Here is a 20,177-nt window from a genome sequence, read left to right on the forward strand (position 1 = left end):
TATTTTATAATTATAAATTTATGCCTATCCGGTTCGATAAGGACCATAATGTGGGACATTTGGGGCTTGAATCTAATTATTTAAATATTAATATAGTAAAATGAATTACGAAGGACCACCCGCTTTTATAGTAAAGAGGGAAACTGAGAAAATATGATCATTAGAAAATTCCTAGATGAACCAGTAACTATTGATAAAATACTAGAGAATATGATCACTGAAATAATTAATGGGCTGTGTAATTAAATGAATCAAAACCTCAAACACCTACATTGGGGGGTTATTACTGGAACTCAGTACGTCCAGGAACTAGTGTGGTTCGTTCACCAGTCCAATGTATAATAATCTAATCCTATGAATACTTATGAAATCATTATCGTTATCATTAATGGGAACATAGATTATGAACATAAATAATAATAATCATAATAAACACATGTTAATCCAATGAACAGAGTTCTGCATGTAAAAGAGTACAGATAATAAATTCGAGGAATACAAAAGGAATCTTATCTTAATGACGATTCCTTAGAAGTTAGTCACGACACATCCTCTGATTCTCCTGGACTCGTCATGGAACACTGGGAGTTGATTAACATGGGAAATGGCAGCTCGGAGAATTCTTCACACACGCTGCAAAAACAATTGTTTCCAGTAGCAACAGATTAAACTACTAGATTTCTATGCTCAATAAATTGATATTAATAATAAGAGAAAAAAACTGTGATTTTTAGTTGCCATACGTCGTCACGACAAGCTACCCAGCTATAAACCCACCCCCGATCTGATGCATCAAACAAGGATAAGGTGCTTAGCTAATATGGGCACTGTGTAAGTTAAGGCTTGCCGAAGATCGCGTCCTAGGCTCTAGACTATCCTAGATACTGACGCGCTCCACTGGCCGGTCACATGGAGTTACCTAGAACCAAATTTATCAGGTTCCGTAAATGACACTGACACCAGGTGAAGGTATTGTCTGCAAGGGTTCTTCACACCTCACAGTGGCGACTTTCTTCTAGAGATTTGATGGCGTCTACCCTGGTGGCTGGGTAATGGCGTCTTCTCGTGAGCACCACGTGAACACGTCTGCTCGTAAACGCTTCAACACGTGGACTGGCGTCTCTTCCGCCCTGCTCCGCGTCCCGCGTTTATTAACCAAATTATTTATTATGGATATTATCATTTCTCGCGGTTGTGCTTGAAATGCTCGGGTTAGGACGGGTTTATTATTTGGAAGAGTTAAATATTATTATTTGCCAGTTCTATGATAGTAAACGAACAATGGAGAAGAATTAATGTCTCTCCAGGGCATTCACGCGTGACGTTAATTTTATTACTAGATAACGGCTATAACTATAAACGCTCTATTTGGCTTTAGTTGGAGATCATTTTATCTGTAATTAATTATCACACAGAACGCCGTTGTTTATAGAGAATCGAATTCAATTCTCAGGTACATTGAATATAAATGTGTTTATTACAATGAAATCTGACGCAATACTGGCGTTGGGTGACGTAAGAATTCTAGCCTTATTGTACAGATGTAATTATTAGTACAGGTGAACTCTACGTTGGGTTAATTTTATCACTACAATGATTAGTAGGATTAGTAATAATTAATGAGAATACAACAGTGTTGTATTTAGTGTTGGAAATTTCCAACACACAGCTCAGGATGGAAGCAAGCCGATGTAGAATTCTGTAGGGCAAGCAGGTTCTTGTCAACAATGGCTTCTCCAATGGTTTCGTTGAAGACATCATAAGAAGAAAGGTGAAACACCATGCAACCTTTGAAGAGTCAACTAACACAACACCTGTACCCCTTATTAGACTATTTTACAGGAACTTCTTGTCCACAGCTCATAAAACGGAGAAAAGGGTCCTGAAAGATATTGTTGATAGGAACGTTATCCCTACAAACAAAAATCAGAAGATAAAATTGACGATTTACTATAAAACCAAAAAAACGGCCAACCTACTCATGAAAAACTCTGCAGACACAAAGCAGAACGCCTTAAAGGAGACTAACGTCGTCTATGCCTTCAAATGCCCGCTTGGGGACTGTAAGCCTCAAAGAACTCAGTATATAGGCAAGACAACAACATCTCTTTCCAGGCGATTAACAATGCATAAACAACAGGGCTCCATTAAGGAACATTTATTAAGGAACATCTTTATTGTCTTTTCACCTGACCCAGTACGGGTATAAATCAACGAGGTCTGTAATTTCTTTTCACTTGAGAATGAACCATGGAGGTTCGAAACGTTGTGCAAATTGTATAAATAAGTGTAATACATTCTATAGTAATTCACTTTTTTCTTCATCTTGAAATAACGAAAATGAATTTTGGAGAACTCCTCTTTCAGCTAAGCCCTGATGCTAGGAAAATAGTTAGATGGATAGAAGCCCTAAATCAGAAGATAGTAAATACAGAATATGCGGTCATATTCAATGAGACAAATATATATATAAATATATCAATCTCCTCATTGAAGAAGAGATTGCTAAAATATATGAAATTGGGAAGAGTTTACAATGTCCTAAGAGGTTTTTGGATTGCTCGTTCGAACAAGCCAAGCGTACGTTTTATAATCACGTCCTCAAAGCGAAACCAGATATTAGTAACTCATTGGTGGTACCTTACGCGAATGGACTTGAAAAAATGTCTCCGGTTTTTAAGAAACTTAATATCAATTTGGTGTTCACTAATAGTACGATCAAGTCCAATTTAATAAAAAACTCCCCAGGTACAGCAGGTTGTGTGTATTTGATTCCCCTGCAATGATTGTGATTTTGTGTATCTTGGACAACCAGGAAAGTCCTTACAATTGTGGTTGTCACAACATGCTTATTTTATTTGAACTGCCCAAACGTCTAACGCATTGTATCTGCACTCGAGTTTATGTGATCACACTATTAACTGGAATGGGGCGAAAGCATTACCAATTGTGGTGGTTTCGTGGAATGGAATTTGATTGAGTCTACTCTAATCAGTCAATGCCCACATCTTCTTAATGTTAGTACTGGTATGTACAAACTTGATCCATTTTTAAGTTATAATATTGCACAACAGTTGAAGAAAAAATTCTGATAGGGAGGCTTACAATGTCTCATTACAATTTTATATTCATGTATTGTGTGTTCATGAGGGGTTTTCTTTAATCTGTCATTCTTATTCTCTGACTGCTTAATCCTCTTTGAGTATTCTAAGCTAAGCTATACCTGTTTCTGGTTAATTCTTGCCCTAGAGATGGTTTGGTCAGGTTCCAGGTGTTGGCCTGTACCCTCCCTCTCTTTCATCTAGTCAGTCTGTTGTTGACAAAGACAAAGGCTTTAATCAGGCCAAAACGTTCACTTCCTTTCATAATTCTCTGTGGATTTTCCGAATATATATATATATATATATATATATATATATATATATATATATATATATATATATATATATATATATATATATATATATATATATATATGTGTGTGTGTGTATATCACGAAAATAAACACGTGATTAGGAATGTGACAATGTCAGACCACGGAGGAAAAATGAAACAGGAAATTTCCTTAAGTACTTTCGTATATTAAACCTTCTGAAGATGTATTTAATATACGAAAGTACTTAAGGAAATTTCCTGTTTCATTTTTCGTCCGTGGTCTGACATTGTCATATATATATATATATATATATATATATATATATATATATATATATATATATATATATATATATATATATATATATATATATATATATATATATATATATATATATGTCGTACCTAGTAGCCAGAACGCACTTTTCAGCCTACTATGCAAGGCCCGATTTGCTTAATAAGCCAAGTTTTCATGAATTAATGTTTTTTCGACTACCTAACCTACCTAACCTAACCTAACCTAACTTTTTCGGCTACCTAACCGAACCTAACCTATAAAGATTGATTAGGTTAGGTTAGGTAGGGTTGGTTAGGTTCGGTCATATATCTACGTTAATTTTGACTCCAATAAAAAAAAATTGACCTCATATATAATGAAATGGGTAGCTTTATCATTTCACAAGAAAAAAATTAGAGAAAATATAATAATTCAGGAAAACTTGGCTTATTAGGCAAATCGGGCCATGTATAGTAGGCTGAGAAGTGCGTTCTGGCTACTAGGTACGACATATATATATATATATATATTAGTATATTTGGGTAGCAGTCTTTCCTGTAGACATATATTATTAAATATGACCGAAAAAGTAAGATTAATAATTCTAACACGAATTTTCTCAATCTTTCGTACATTTCGTTTCACTGTTGGAGGTAAATCAAAAATCAATTCTCCAAAATTCATTTTTATTTCTAGTCTGACGCGACACGAGCGCGTTTCGTAAAACTTATTACATTTTCGAAGACTTTAGTTCACAAATACACAACTGAATAGAACTTACGCATCTCCGATTTTATATCTACATTTGAGTGAGGTGGAAGGGGTGATGTGGCATTAACACAAGACAGAACAAGATGTGGTATTAATAGGGTATTAATTTCATCAACACAAGACAGAACAAGAGTATTAATAGGGTATTAATTTCATCAACACAAGACAGAACACGAAACAATAAATATTGAATAGAAGCGTTTGTAGAAAGCCTATTGGTCCATATTTCTTGATGCTTCTATACTATGCTATGCTATATAGAAGCATCAAGAAATATGGACCAATAGGCTTTCTACAAACACTTCTATTCAATATCCATTGTTTCGTGTTCTGTCTTGTGTTGATGAAATTAATACCCTATTAATACTCTTGTTCTGTCTTGTGTTGATGAAATTAATACCCTATTAATACCACATCTTGTTCTGTCTTGTGTTAATGCCACATCACCCTTTCCACCTCACTCAAATGTAGATATAAAATCGGAGATGCGTAAGTTCTATTCAGTTGTGTATTTGTGAACTAAAGTCTTTGAAAATGTAATAAGTTTTACGAAACGCGCTCGTGTCGCGTCAGACTAGAAATAAAAATGAATTTTGGAGAATTGATTTTTGATTTACCTCCAACAGTGAAACGAAATGTACGAAAGATTGAGAAAATTCGTGTTAGAATTATTAATCTTACTTTTTCGGTCATATTTAATAATATATATATATATATATGTATATATATATATATATATATATATATATATATATATATATATATATATATATATATATATATATATATATATATATATATATATATATATATATTCGGAAAATCCACAGAGAATTATGAAAGGAAGTGAACGCTTTGGCCTGATTAAAGCCTTTGTCAACAACAGACTAGGTACGATATATATATATATATATATATATATATATATATATATATATATATATATATATATATACATATATATATATATATATATATATATATATATATATATATATATATATATATATATATATATATATATATCACGAAAATAAACACGTGATTAAGAATGTGACAATGTCAGACCACGGAGGAAAAATGAAACAGGAAATTTCCTTAAGTACTTTCGTATATTAAATACATCTTCAGAAGGACCTTCTGAAGATGTATTTAATATACGAAAGTACTTAAGGAAATTTCCTGTTTCATTTTTCCTCCGTGGTCTGACATTGTCATATATATATATATATATATATATATATATATATATATATATATATATATATATATATATATATATATATATATATATATATATGTCGTACCTAGTAGCCAGAACTCACTTCTCAGCCTACTATTCAAGGCCCGATTTGCCTAATAAGCCAAGTTTTCCTGAATTAATATATTTACTATAATTTTTTTCTTATGAAATGATAAAGCAACCCTTTTCTCTATGTATGAGGTCAATTTTTTTTTATTGGAGTTAAAATTAACGTAGATATATGACCGAACCTAACCAACCCTACCTAACCTAACCTAACCTATATTTATAGGTAAGGTTAGGTTAGGTAGCCAAAAAAAGCTATATTAGGTAGGGTTCGTTAGGTTAGGTTAGGTAGGTTAGGTAGACGAAAAAACATTAATTCATGAAAACTTGGCTTATTAGGCAAATCGGGCCTTGAATAGTAGGCTGAGAAGTGCGTTCTGGCTATTAGGTACGACATATATATATATATATATATATATATATATATATATATATATATATATATATATATATATATATATATATATATATATATATATATGTCGTACCTAATAGCCAGAACGCACTTCTCAGCCTACTATTCAAGGCCCGATTTGCCTAATAAGCCAAGTTTTCATGAATTAATGTTTTTTCGTCTACCTAACCTACCTAACCTAACCTAACCTAGCTTTTCTTGGGTACCTAACCTAACCTTACCTATAAATATAGGTTAGGTTAGGTTAGGTAGGGTTGGTTAGGTTCGGTCATATATCTACGTTAATTTTAACTCCAATAAAAAAAAATTGACCTCATACATAGAGAAAAGGGTTGCTTTATCATTTCATAAGAAAAAAATTATAGTAAATATATTAATTCAGGAAAACTTGGCTTATTAGGCAAATCGGGCCTTGAATAGTAGGCTGAGAAGTGAGTTCTGGCTACTAGGTACGACATATATATATATATATATATATATATATATATATATATATATATATGTCGTACCTAATAGCCAGAACGTACTTCTCAGCCTACTATTCAAGACCCGATTTGCCTAATAAGCCAAGTTTTCATGAATTAATGTTTTTTCGTCTACCTAACCTACCTAACCTAACCTAACCTAGCTTTTTTTGGCTACCTAACCTAACCTTACCTATAAATATAGGTTAGGTTAGGTTAGGTAGGGTTGGTTAGGTTCGGTCATATATCTACGTTAATTTTAACTCCAATAAAAAAAAATTGACCTCATACATAGAGAAAAGGGTTGCTTTATCATTTCATAAGAAAAAAATTATAGTAAATATATTAATTCAGGAAAACTTGGCTTATTAGGCAAATCGGGCCTTGAATAGTAGGCTGAGAAGTGAGTTCTGGCTACTAGGTACGACATATATATATATATATATATATATATATATATATATATATATATATATATATATATATATATATGTCGTACCTAATAGCCAGAACGCACTTCTCAGCCTACTATTCAAGGCCCGATTTGCCTAATAAGCCAAGTTTTCATGAATTAATGTTTTTTCGTCTACCTAACCTACCTAACCTAACCTAACCTAGCTTTTTTGGCTACCTAACCTAACCTTACCTATAAATATAGGTTAGGTTAGGTTAGGTAGGGTTGGTTAGGTTCGGTCATATATCTACGTTAATTTTAACTCCAATAAAAAAAAATTGACCTCATACATAGAGAAAAGGGTTGCTTTATCATTTCATATGAAAAAAATTATAGTAAATATATTAATTCAGGAAAACTTGGCTTATTAGGCAAATCGGGCCTTGAATAGTAGGCTGAGAAGTGAGTTCTGGCTACTAGGTACGACATATATATATATATATATATATATATATATATATATATATATATATATATATATATATATGTCGTACCTAGTAGCCAGAACGCACTTCTCGGCCTACTATGCAAGGCCCGATTTGCCTAATAAGCCAAGTTTTCATGAATTAATTGTTTTTTGACTACCTAACCTACCTAACCTAACCTAACCTTACTTTTTCGGCTACCTTACCTAACCTAACCAATAAAGATAGGTTAGGTTAGGTTAGGTAGGGTTGGTTAGGTTCGGTCATATATCTACGTTAATTTTAACTCAAATAAAAAAAAATTGACCTCATACATAATGAAATGAGTAGCTTTATCATTTCATAATAAAAAAAATTGAGAAAATATATTAATTCAGGAAAACTTGGCTTATTATCCAAATCGGGCCTTGCATAGTAGGCTGAGAAGTGCGTTCTGGCTACTAGGTACGACATATATATATATATATATATATATATATATATATATATATATATATATATATATATATATATATATATATATATATATATGTCGTACCTAGTAGCCAGAACTCACTTCTGAGCCTACTATGCAAGGCCCGATTTGCCTAATAAGCCAAGTTTTCATGAATTAATGTTTTTTCGTCTACCTAACCTACCTAACCTAACCTAACCTAGCTTTTTTTGGCTACCTAACCTAACCTTACCTATATATATAGGTTAGGTTAGGTTAGGTAGGGTTGGTTAGGTTCGGTCAAATATCTACGTTAATTTTAACTCCAATAAAAAAAAATTGACCTCATACATAGTGAAAAGGGTAGCTTTATAATTTCATAAGAAAAAAATTATAGTAAATATATTAATTCAGGAAAACTTGGATTATTAGGCAAATCGGGCCTTGAATAGTAGGCTGAGAAGTGCGTTCTGGCTATTAGGTACGACATATATATATATATATATATATATATATATATATATATATATGTCGTACCTAGTAGCCAGAACGCACTTCTCAGCCTACTATGCAAGGCCCAATTTGCCTAATAAGCCAAGTTTTCATGAATTAATGTTTTTTCGACGACCTAACCTACCTAACCTAACCTAACCTACCTTTTTCGGTTACCTAACCCAACCTAACCTATAAAGATAGGTTAGGTTAGGTTAGGTAGGGTTGGTTAGGTTCGGTCATATATCTACGTTAATTTTAACTCCAATAAAACAAAATTGACCTCATACATAATGAAATGGGTAGCTTTATCATTTCATAAGAAAAAAATTAGAGAAAATATGTTAATTCAGGAAAACTTGGCTTATTAGGCAAATCGGGCCTTGCATAGTAGGCTGAGAAGGGCGTTCTGGCTACTAGGTACGACATATATATATATATATATATATATATATATATATATATATATATATATATATATATATATATATATATATATATATATGTCGTACCTAGTAGCCAGAACGCACTTCTCAGCCTAATATGCAAGGCCCAATTTGCCTAATAAGCCAAGTTTTCAAGAATTAATTGTTTTTCGACTACCTAACCTACCTAACCTAACCTAACCTAACTTTTTCGGCTACCTAACCTAACCTAACCTATAAAGATAGGTTAGGTTAGGTTAGGTAGGGTTGGTTAGGTTCGGTCATATATCTACGTTAATTTTACCTCCAATGAAAAAAATTGACCTCATACATAATGAAATGGGTAGCTTTATCATTTCATAAGAAAAAAATTAGAGAAAATATATTAATTCAGGAAAACTAGGCTTATTAGGCAAATCGGGCCTTGCATAGTAGGCCGAGAAGTGCATTCTGGCTGCTAGGTACGACATATATATATATATATATATATATATATATATATATATATATATATATATATATATATATATATATATATGTCGTACCTAGTAGCCAGAACTCACTTTTCAGCCTACAATGCAAGGCCCTATTTGCCTAATAAGCCAAGTTTTCATGAATTAATATATTTTCTCTAATTTTTTCTTATGAAATGATAAAGCAACCCATTTCATTATGTAAGAGGTCAATTTTTTTTATTGGAGTTAAAATTAACGTAGATATATGACCGAACCTAACCAACGCTACCTAACCTAACCTAACCAATCTTTATAGGTTAGGTTCGGTTAGGTAGCCGAAAAAGTTAGGTTAGGTTAGGTTAGGTAGGTTAGGTAGTCGAAAAGCAATTAATTCATGAAAACTTGGCTTATTAGGCAAATCGGGCCTTGCATAGTAGGCTCAGAAGTGAGTTCTGGCTACTAGGTACGACATATATATATATATATATATATATATATATATATATATATGTCGTACCTAGTAGCCAGAACGCACTTCTCAGCCTACTACGCAAGGCCCGATTTGCCTAATAAGCCAAGTTTTCCTGAATTAATATATTTTCTCTAATTTTTTTCTTATGAAATGATAAAGCTACCCATTTCATTATGTATGAGGTCAATTTTTTGTTATTGGAGTTAAAATTAGCGTAGTTATATGACCGAACCTAACCAACCCTACCTAACCTAACCTAACCTATCTTTATAGGTTAGGTTAGGTTTGGTAGCCGAAAAAGTTATGTTAGGTTTGGTTAGGTAGGTTAGGTAGTCGAAAAAACAATTAATTCATGAAAACTTGGCTTATTAGGCAAATCGGGCCTTGCTTAGTAGGCTGAGAAGTGCGTTCTGGCTACTAGGTACGACATATATATATATATATATATATATATATATATATATATATATATATATATATATATATATATATATATATATATATATATATATATATATATGTCGTACCTAGTAGCCAGAACGCACTTTTTGGCCTACTATGCAAGGCCCGATTTGCCTAATAAGCCAAATTTTCCTGAATTATTATATTTTCACTAATTTTTTTCTTATGAAATGATAAAGCTACCCATTTCATTATGTATGAAGTCAATTTTTTTTTTGGAGTTAAAATTAACGTAGATATATGACAGAACCTAACCAACCCTACCTAACCTAACCTAACCTATCTTTATAGGTTAGGTTAGGTTAGGTAGCCAAAAAAGTTAGGTTAGGTTAGGTTAGGTAGGTTAGGTTGATGAAAAACAATTAATTCATGAAAACTTGGCTTATTAGGCAAATCGGACCTTGCATAGTAGGCCGAGAAGTGTGTTCTGGCTACTAGGTACGACATATATATATATATATATATATATATATATATATATATATATATATATATATATATGTCGTACCTAATAGCCAGAACGCACTTCTCAGCCTACTATTCAAGGCCCGATTTGCCTAATAAGCCAAGTTTTCATGAATTAATGTTTTTTCGACTACCAAACCTACCTAACCTAACCTAACCTAGCTTTTTTTGGCTACCTAACCTAACCTTACCTATAAATATAGGTTAGGTTAGGTTAGGTAGGGTTGGTTAGGTTCGGTCATATATCTACGTTAATTTTAACTCCAATAAAAAAAAATTGACCTCTAACATAGTGAAAAGGGTAGCTTTATCATTTTATAAGAAAAAAATTATAGTAAATATATTAATTCAGGAAAACTTGGCTTATTAGGCAAATCGGGCCTTGAATAGTAGGCTGAGAAGTGAGTTCTGGCTATTAGGTACGACATATATATATATATATATATATGTCGTACCTAGTAGCCAGAACGCACTTTTTGGCCTACTATGCAAGGCCCGATTTGCATAATAAACCAAGTTTTCCTGAATTAATATATTTTCTCTAATTTTTTTCTTATGAAATGATAAAGCTACCTTTTTCATTATGTATGAGGTCAGTTTTTTTTATTGGAGTTAAAATTAACGTAGATATATGACCGAACCTAACCAACCCTACCTAACCTAACCTAACCTATCTTTATAGGTTAGGTTAGGTTAGGTAGCCGAAAAAGTTAGGTTAGGTTAGGTTAGGTAGGTTAGGTAGACGAAAAACAATTAATTCATGAAAACTTGGCTTATTAGGCAAATCGGGCCTTGCATAGTAGGCTGAGAAGTGCGTTCTGGCTACTAGGTACGACATATATATATATATATATATATATATATATATATATATATATATATATATATATATATATATATATATATATATATATATATATATATATATATATATATGTCGTACCTAGTAGCCAGAACGCACTTCTCAGCCTACTATGCAAGGCCCGATTTGCCTAATAAGCCAAGTTTTCCGGAATTAATATATTTTCTCTAATTTTTTTCTTATGAAATGATAAAGCTACCCATTTCATTATGTATGAGGTCAATTTTTTTTTATTGGAGTTAAAATTAACGTAGATATATGACCGAACCTAACCAACCCTACCTAACCTAACCTAACCAATCTCTATAGGTTAGGTTAGGTTAGGTAACCGAAAAAGTAAGGTTAGGTTAGGTTAGGTAGGTTAGGTAGTCAAAAAACAATTAATTCATGAAAACTTGGCTTATTAGGCAAATCGGGCCTTGCATAGTAGGCTGAGAAGTGCGTTCTGGCTACTAGGTACGACATATGTATATATATATATATATATATATATATATATATATATATATATATATATATATATATATATATATATATATATATAGTATATAGGAAGGGAGTACCACCTCTAGCTGGAAGAAGGGGGACCCATAGCCTCGGAGGAAACCACGCATAACGCATTAGAGGGAATGTTTAGATCCCCTCCAAATATATATATATATATATATATATATATATATATATATATATATATATAATATATATATATATATAATATATATATATATATATATATATATATATATATATATATATATATATATATATATATATATATATAACGATAATCTCCTTCAAGAGATTGAGCCTGCTCTTCCCTCCACAATTACGTCGTTAAAATTATATAAAACTACTATGGAAGAAATGTCCAACAACGACAACAACACCAGCAAGGTTTGCCAGAGAGCAAAACGTATGCAGCCAGGGACACCTGCTCAGACTCAAACCGCCAAACTACCTGTCTTACTACCGGCTCCGCTGATTGGTCGCCGGTCTGGCTGCAACTGCACTCGCCCCCCCCCATACTACTTGATGTCTGGGGTCGCCACGACCTCAGACCTCAGAATATTCAGTGTTTTCGCAGTTACCACTCCTCCCGGCAAGACGTAAGCTTTGAATACGTGTACTGAGAGAGGTGGTAGCTTAAAGCCAATATTCCAGCACCTTACCTTTACTTTTGTATTGCACTTCTTGTTATTTTGTCTTAACGTAACTTTTCATTGTGTCATTTAATTATTCTTATTATTTTGATTGATTGATTTTATTATACAAATTTGTTTGTCCATTTTATTCATGTTTTGATTTATTTAACGTAATTAAAATTTCATTGTTAAAGTTTACTTGTGTTTTGTGTGTCTTCTCCTTACCTTACCACAGACGAAGATCCAGTTTTCTATTTTTTTTTAGAACTATGTGACGAGGCCATACCCCTAGCCTTAAACAGCCGAACACCAACGCGTTACCGTCACAAGTTATATGGGGGCCTGTCCTAGGAGCTTCACTCAGGTACTGGTGCCAAGTGGTAATTTATGGTAAGCGTATTTAACTTTGTTAACGTAGCTTTACTATTTTTCATATTCAATTTCATTTTTTATAAGGTGCGGTGTATTGTGCATTACGAGAGTAACATATAGTGAAGGTGAGACAACTTTGGATTACGTGGTGACTGTAGGCCGCAGTCATACTCTTAATTGGTCATCTCTCCCTCCGTGTTATTACTCGTGTTTACCATCTTTGTCCCTTGAATATTTCTCATTTTTGACAGATCATCATATTGGTACCCTGGTACTGTGGTCTGCCCCGGGTCAAGAGTACCCAATCTTCTGCAATCTGACTGTAGGAGGACAAAGAGGGCCATAGTTCCTCTAGCTCGAACTTTAGTTGCTGAATTGGGACCTCAGCAGCAGTTCTCGTCACCAGTTGACACCTCGCACCCCTACACGTCAGTCAGAGATGATGATACATACAACGGTAGGGAATTAGCTTACTTTTCAGAGCACAAAAGTTCGCTAATTCTGTAAGTATCATATTAAATTCAGTAGGAAAAACTTGCTTTATGTCCTATAGAGACTTGGCAAGGTATGCCTACATCCTTGGACTACCAATTTTACTTTTGAGGCATTTAATTGTTTCATTTGTTTCCGAAACTCTGTTTCATTTGTTAGTAGGATTTTCTTGCCCTTATCCTCTTACATGAGTACCGGGTACAAGATTTCCTGCGCCCTTGATTTAATTTAATCATTTAACATCTTTTACTTAACTTTAATTGTTAAAGATCTCACAGGATAGGTACCAGTTGCCACGTTGTCCTGTTTCTGACATTCACTATTGAATATTCGTGTACCTTTATTTGCTAATTTCACCATGTTTCGTCTCCAAGCTTTCCGTTCAGATCCAGCAGGTGCAATAGGGACTTTAAGTCATGCCAAGAAGACTGAATTACAAACTCTTGCACATGAGTATCAACTAACAGTTCCCTACCAAGCCAACAAGAGTGAAATACACAACCTGTTGCTGGATCATTTCTTAGAGCAAGGTAAGATAGACTCTGAAACTCATGAAACTTACTATATTGCAGATAAAACTGATTTGGCAACGATGAAACTCAAACTAGAGCTGGCCAAGATTGAACGTGAGCAGCAAAGGGAAGCCCTCGAACAACAAGAACGAGCAGCTGCCATACGAAGAGAAGAACAAGAACATGAGGCTGCCTTAAGAAGGGAAGAAATCACCCTCAGAGAACGTGAAACTACTTTGAGGAGAGAAGAACAAGAACGTGAGGCTGCCTTAAGAAGGGAAGAAATCGCCCTCAAGGAACGTGAGTTTGCAATGCTCCGTGAGCGGGAACGAGTACAGCTTGAAACACTCCAGGAGCGGGAACGCTTACTGCTTGAAACCAAACAACGCGAGTTGGAGATACAACGTGAACATGACAAGGAACAAGCGACTCTGGCTCTTGAGTGTCGTCAACGAGAATACACGTTGGAAACTTCACACCTCGCTCAACGCCAGCAAGCTACTGCCAATCTTCCCGTCAGTTTTAATATATCACATGCAAGTAAGTTAATGCCATCCTTTGTAGAAGCAGAAGTTGATGTGTTTTTCACCACCTTTGAAACCCTTGCTAATCAACTCAGTTGGCCTGTCGACCAATGGGCCACACTTCTCAGAGTCCATCTTACAGGTAGAGCTGCAGTCACACTCAGTACTTTGGCGTCTGAGAATGACTACCACACTCTGAAACAAGCAGTGTTGGACGCCTACCTCCTCTCTACTGAAAGTTATAGAAGGAAATTCCGTGACCACCTGAAGGCAAGTACCACTACCTTCCTTGAGTTTGCTAACACGAAACGGAGGTATTTCATGAAATGGCTGGAAGCAGCACATGTCTCTACTTTTACAGAACTCGTCAACCTGATGCTTGTTGAAGAATTCTTGAGGCGTGTGCCGCCTCCTGTCCGCCTCTACTTAGCAGATAAAGAAGAAACCGACTACCTGAAGTGTGCTAAGTCGACTGACACTTACAGCCTCATCCACCGGCTGACACCCGAACCATCCTCCAGTAAGAAGTCGTGGTACAGTTACGAGAAGGTGAGCCCCGATCAAGCTGGTTCACAACTGTACTGCAAGTATTGTAGACTCTATGGACATACCATAGACAAGTGTGGTAAGTCTCAATACAAGGGAACCACTGACCAACAAAGACCCAAACCAACTCCTCCTAAGTCCGGTAAGCCTGTGATGAATGTTGGTGTTGATGTTAATGATCTTTCTCTTTTCAGTAACCACCTGTATACTGGAACTGTCTCTGTCAACGGTTCAAATCCGGAGGGACGTTTCAAATTGAAGATCTTGAGGGACACAGCGGCTCTACAATCGATCATCTTGAAGTCGGCTGTGCCCAACATCACCTACACCGGAGAAACTGTCTTCATCACTGACCTCACTGCTACCACTCCATACCCTCTCGCCAGAGTCCACCTGGATTGTCCCTACGTGAACGGGGAAGTCCAAGTCGCCGTCAGGGAAAAGCCTTTTCCCATGCCTGGAGTACAACTTCTCCTAGGCAACGACTTGGCAGAAGACCTGCAACCGACCAACCTGATCGTCATGGACAAACCCCAGGTGTGTAACTCTGTGCCAATAAACCCTATTCTAGAGTATGTTCCAGCAGAGGTTCAAGAGAGTGATGAAGTTTCTCCTCCGGTTCTCGTGACCACCCGTGCACAAGCCGCACGTCCACAGCCAGCTGACTCTACTGCTACCGCTGTCCCTCAAGACCCTCAGAAACTCCCCCCGCACCTGACCAAGCTGGAGTTCCGTAAGTTGCAGAGGGAAGATCTTACTTTAACACCATTGTTTTTCCAGGCTGAGACTCAACCCGACAGTATTCCTGGGTTCTTCCTAGAGAACGACTTGCTCTACCGCAGATATAGACCCAGTAAACTGAAGGAGGAGGACGATTGGGCCAACATCGAACAACTTGTGATTCCCACCAGCCTGCGGCCCACTATTCTACACCTGGCCCACGGAGCACTCTCCCACTACGGCTTCAACAAGACTTACCATGGGATTCGTCAAGACTACTACTGGCCAGGTATGGTAAATAACGTCAAACAGTACGTAAAACAGTGTCATACATGTCAGATGGCAGGCAAACCGAACATCTCCATTCCCAGAGCGCCACTGATTCCCATACAGGTGCCTGCGGAACCTTTCCACAGACTCATAATAGACTGTGTTGGTCCTTTACCTCGGACCAGTTCAGGTAACGCCTACATCCTAACCATCCTGTGTCCTACCACCAGATTTCCCATAGCAGTTCCAGTGAAGAACATCACGGCTGCTACGGTTATAAAACATCTATTGAAGATCTTCACTCAATACGGATTTCCCAGGGAGATTCAAAGCGACTGTGGTACCAACTTCACCAGTGATCTCTTCAAAAGGACACTGGAGGAGTTCAACATCAAACAGGTATTGTCCAGCCCCTATCATCCTGCTTCACAGGGTTCTCTTGAACGTAGTCATCAGACTATCAAAGCACTCTTGAAAAAGTTTTGTAGTGAAACCTCGAAGGATTGGGATAAGCAGATTGACCTTATAATGTGTATTTTCAGAAGTCTCCCAATGAGTCCCTAGGAGTATCTCCTTATGAGATGCTCTACGGCCGTAAGTGCCGTACTCCCCTTAAGGCTTTCAAAGACTCTCTCCGAGATGCCACCTTCAGTGAGCATCAGAATGTGCCCCAGTTTCTTCAAAACCTTCAACACATTCTAGAGAGAGTCCACCGCTTTGCCCATGATAATCTATTGAAAGCCCAGGAGAAGATGAAAACTCATTACAACCAGACCAGCAAAGTACGAAAATTCAAGCCGGGAGACTTTATCCTTGCATATTTCCCTATCCCAGGTTCACCTTTACAAAACAGGTTTTCAGGACCCTACCGCGTCAAAGAGTGCAGGAATAATAACAACTACGTAATAGAGACTCCAGATAGGCGGCGGAAGACCCAGCTGTGCCACGTCAACCTCCTGAAGCAATATAATGGTACTCCTCCCACTGTCCTAACTAACTATTCCACCTTCACAGAACCCTACATCCACAGTGAGACCTTCCCAGCTTCTCCTCCCGAAAGCACTGACAAGGAGTCAGCGCTTTCTAATTCCGAAATCCTTAATGATCTTCCCAAATGCTTTCAGGATAATAATCGTGCTCCTTTGCCCTCTTCTAATTCCACTCTCACCTCGTCAGATAAGCCCTTCATCCTCCATGTCGACGCCAATGGTACCGACGTGGGTGGTGTCGTGATGCAGCAACGAGGCGAGAAGAATACACCTGTCAGTGACTACTGCTACAAGGAACTACGGAACAATTGGCAAGGAGCTACTCTTCCTCATCCTGAAGCTTCAGCACTTCACTCCACACCTGAAAAGTGCTCGGTCCACCATCAATACGGACCACACCACCCTACACCTCCTGCAGCACGCCCACTTCTCATCTCAACGTCTTCTACTATGGGCTTGCTAACTGCAGAAATTCAACCTGGAGACACGCTATACCAAGAGTCTGACAACATCTTAGCCCATGATCTCTCCAGAGTTTATGAAGTAGAAGCAACTCCATCTCATACTCCACCACATAACGACGTACTTCTTCCAGAACCGCAGGCTTCGGGGGAGAGTTGTGACGATAATCTCCTTCAAGAGATTGAGCCTGCTCTTCCCTCCACAATTACGTCGTTAAAATTATATAAAACTACTATGGAAGAAATGTCCAACAACGACAACAACACCAGCAAGGTTTGCCAGAGAGCAAAACGTATGCAGCCAGGGACACCTGCTCAGACTCAAACCGCCAAACTACCTGTCTTACTACCGGCTCCGCTGATTGGTCGCCGGTCTGGCTGCAACTGCACTCGCCCCCCCCCCATACTACTTGATGTCTGGGGTCGCCACGACCTCAGACCTCAGAATATTCAGTGCTTTCGCAGTTACCACTCCTCCCGGCTATACGTAAGCTTTGAATACGTGTACTGAGAGAGGTGGTAGCTTAAAGCCAATATTCCAGCACCTTACCTTTACTTTTGTATTGCACTTCTTGTTATTTTGTCTTAACGTAACTTTTCATTGTGTCATTTAATTATTCTTATTATTTTGATTGATTGATTTTATTATACAAATTTGTTTGTCCATTTTATTCATGTTTTGATTTATTTAACGTAATTAAAATTTCATTGTTAAAGTTTACTTGTGTTTTGTGTGTCTTCTCCTTACCTTACCACAGACGAAGTTCCAGTTTTCTATTTTTTTTTATAACTATGTGATGAGGCCATACCCCTAGCCTTAAAGAGCCGAACACCAACGCGTTACCGTCACAATATATATATATATATATATATATATATATATATATATATATAACTGAAAACTCACACCCCAGAAGTGACTCGAACCCATACTCCCAGGAGCGACGCAACTGGTATGTACAAGACGCCTTAATCCACTTGACCATCACGACCGGACAAAATGAGGTGATAGCCGAGGCTATTTGAACCACCCCACCGCCGGCACTCGGATAGTAATCTTGGGCATAGCATTTTACCAAACCATCTCATTCTTTGGGGCACACGTGAGGAACACAAATGCGAACAAGCCTGAATGGTCCCCAGGACAATATGCAACTGAAAACTCACACCCCAGAAGTGACTCGAACCCATACTCCCAGGAGCGACGCAACTGGTATGTACAAGACGCCTTAATCCACCTGACCATCACGACCGGACAAAATGAGGTGATAGCCGAGGCTATTTGAACCACCCCACCGCCGGCACTCGGATAGTAATCTTGGGCATAGCATTTTACCAAATCACCTCATTCTTTGGGGCACACGTGAGGAACACAAATGCGAACAAGCCTGAATGGTCCCCAGGACAATATGCAACTGAAAACTCACACCCCAGAAGTGACTCGAACCCATACTCCCAGGAGCGACGCAACTGGTATGTACAAGACGCCTTAATCCACTTGACCATCACGACCGGACAAAATGAGGTGATAGCCGAGGCTATTTGAACCACCCCACCGCCGGCACTCGGATAGTAATCTTGGGCATAGCATTTTACCAAATCACCTCATTCTTTGGGGCACACGTGAGGAACACAAATGCGAACAAGCCTGAATGGTCCCCAGGACAATATGCAACTGAAAACTCACACCCCAGAAGTGACTCGAACCCATACTCCCAGGAGCGACGCAACTGGTATGTACAAGACGCCTTAATCCACTTGACCATCACGACCGGACAAAATGAGGTGATAGCCGAGGCTATTTGAACCACCCCACCGCCGGCACTCGGATAGTAATCACTTCTGGGGTGTGAGTTTTCAGTTGCATATTGTCCTGGGGACCATTCAGGCTTGTTCGCATTTGTGTTCCTCACGTGTGCCCCAAAGAATGAGGTGATTTGGTAAAATGCTATGCCCAAGATTACTATCCGAGTGCCGGCGGTGGGGTGGTTCAAATAGCCTCGGCTATCACCTCATTTTGTCCGGTCGTGATGGTCAAGTGGATTAAGGCGTCTTGTACATACCAGTTGCGTCGCTCCTGGGAGTATGGGTTCGAGTCACTTCTGGGGTGTGAGTTTTCAGTTGCATATTGTCCTGGGGACCATTCAGGCTTGTTCGCATTTGTGTTCCTCACGTGTGCCCCAAAGAATGAGGTGATTTGGTAAAATGCTATGCCCAAGATTACTATCCGAGTGCCGGCGGTGGGGTGGTTCAAATAGCCTCGGCTATCACCTCATTTTGTCCGGTCGTGATGGTCAAGTGGATTAAGGCGTCTTGTACATACCAGTTGCGTCGCTCCTGGGAGTATGGGTTCGAGTCACTTCTGGGGTGTGAGTTTTCAGTTGCATATTGTCCTGGGGACCATTCAGGCTTGTTCGCATATATATATATATATATATATATATATATATATATATATATATATATATATATATATATATATATATATATATATATATATATACATATGTCGTACCTAGTAGCCAGAACGCACTTCTCAGCCTACTAAGCAAGGCCCGATTTGCCTAATAAGCCAAGTTTTCATGAATTAATT

The 20,177-nt window shown here is 37.1% G+C and overlaps 1 protein-coding gene across 2 annotated transcripts in view; it reads right to left on the reverse strand.

The window, feature by feature from the left end:
- LOC138365412 (uncharacterized) overlaps positions 1 to 20,177 on the reverse strand; it is a 194,814-nt gene that overhangs the window by 137,328 nt on the left and 37,309 nt on the right. The window lies entirely within an intron of this gene.

This window comes from Procambarus clarkii, chromosome 16, assembly GCF_040958095.1.
Source record: "Procambarus clarkii isolate CNS0578487 chromosome 16, FALCON_Pclarkii_2.0, whole genome shotgun sequence".
Taxonomy (NCBI): domain Eukaryota; kingdom Metazoa; phylum Arthropoda; class Malacostraca; order Decapoda; family Cambaridae; genus Procambarus; species Procambarus clarkii.